This window comes from Myotis nattereri, assembly GCF_964212035.1.
Source record: "Myotis nattereri genome assembly, chromosome: Y".
Taxonomy (NCBI): domain Eukaryota; kingdom Metazoa; phylum Chordata; class Mammalia; order Chiroptera; family Vespertilionidae; genus Myotis; species Myotis nattereri.
Genome location: NC_138094.1, coordinates 28,587,211 through 28,588,939, shown reverse-complemented (window position 1 = coordinate 28,588,939; position 1,729 = coordinate 28,587,211). Strand labels below are relative to the sequence as shown.

General features: G+C 56.9%; 1 pseudogene across 1 annotated transcript; it reads right to left on the bottom strand.

The window, feature by feature from the left end:
• Nucleotides 1-563: 563 nt before the first annotated feature.
• On the bottom strand, nucleotides 564-1,288 carry LOC308512461 (TCF3 fusion partner-like; annotated as a pseudogene). The gene has a single exon. The product of its transcript is annotated as a TCF3 fusion partner-like (transcript).
• Between the last annotated feature and the right edge of the window lie 441 nt (nucleotides 1,289-1,729).

The following is a 1,729-nucleotide window of genomic DNA, read 5'->3' as shown; positions in this document are numbered from 1 at the left end:
GGGCCCCTTCCCCTGGCTGCTGGCACCAGTTTTCTTCCGGCGCCTGGAACCCAGGCCTTCCCTCTTCGCCAGGAGGGGCGTGCACAGTGGGCTAGGGACTTAGCTCTTTTAAAAATACTTCTGAATGTTTGGTAAATAACCCTGTAGGAATCTCCTTTCTGAAACATGTTGGTTGTTAAGGGCTGATTTGGGTAATCAACAAAATGTATGTTAGAATCCTAATCTCCAGAACCTCAGAATGTACCTGTGTATAGAGATAAGATCTTTAAAGAGGGGATTAGATTAAATTGAGGCAGTTCTAGTGGGACCCTTAGCCCATCTCACTGAAGTCCTTATAAGAAGAGGAATGTTGGGGCCCTGCCTCAGTAGGTCCGGGGGTTCCCAAAGGTGTGGATGGAGTCGGCGATGAAGGAATGACACAGAGGCAGCATTCAGGTGATCATCATGTCCAGGTTCTCTTTTTATTGTCCTGTTACATCTATATTTATACTATTTGATCCTAAAAGCATGCCTCTATAAGCTTTTTTTTGCCAAGGAGAGCATGGGGTCTGTTTATTGGGGGGTCAGTCAAAGGGGGAGCTGGCTAGGGTGGGGTAGGGCAGCTACTTGTCTGGCCCCCAGAAACCCAACTTGTGTCCAAAGCCTCGACCACTTTGAAGCCAAAGTCTTCCTCCACCTTTATCTGCATGGGGGCCAGCTCCAGAGACAGCGGGACTCACGCCTGGCCCCCTTCCGGTGGCACTCGCCGCCTCTTCCAACCCCTGGGCCCCTCGCCAGGGGCCAGGCTGCTGGCTTCTGCAGGCGCTGGCGTCCTCCTGGGCGGGGACAGCCCCTCTTTCTCTGGAGGCTGGTTCTCAGCGTTGCCTGGGGTGGGGGCATCTGTGCCCTGGCTGCCCTCATCCTCCAGTAAGATGGTGAACTGGCTGGCCCAGTAGTTGTCACCGTAGGAGTCCAGCACCTTCATGAGGAACCTCCTCTCCTGCTGGAGTCTCCATGTTATCCTCTATATCTGATGGAGCCTGTTCAGGACCCACTCCTTCGCCTGCTCAATCTCCCTGCAGCGCCTGGTACTTCCTGCGATTAAGTTCCCTTTGGCGCCGCTGTTGCCAGCCTCAGGCTGCCTCCTCCTCTTCCTCTAGCTCCTGGAGGCTGGAGCTGCCCAGACCCCCAGACAGGAACTCCACTTCGGTCTCAAGCTCGCTCTCCAGGATGTGACCACCTTCAGCGGAGGCAGCGCCAGCTCCCAGCCAGGAGGTGCTGAGAACTCCTCAAAGCCCACGGCTGCCATGGACCCCTCTCTCTGCCCCAGCTCCATTTCTCCCTGGCTCCAGGCGCAGAACTTCCAACCTTGCAAGCCTCTAGTTTAAAGTGGCTTGCAAAACTACAGCCCATTGGATTTCAGCCAGGCACCCAGGCCCGGCTGCTAAGCCTCCTGTGAGTTGTAGTTCTCTATTTCCAGCTTGCCTCCCTGCCCCACCCCCACCCCAGTCCCAACTGAAAGGCCCTGCTGGCTGGACTAACCCTGTGGCCAGGCATCTGAGTCACCTCGGGTCTTTATTCCTGCCCCGACACCACGCCATCTGGCCATGGAGACTCTCCTCTTGGGAGGCCCCTGGGTCTCCTTCTGGGTCTCCTTCTCGGGCCTGGCTGCATCGCCCCCGAACCGGATGGCGTGCCCCAGCTGCTACACAGCCCCGGGCCCTGGGTCTCCTCAGCCTGGGCACCGGAT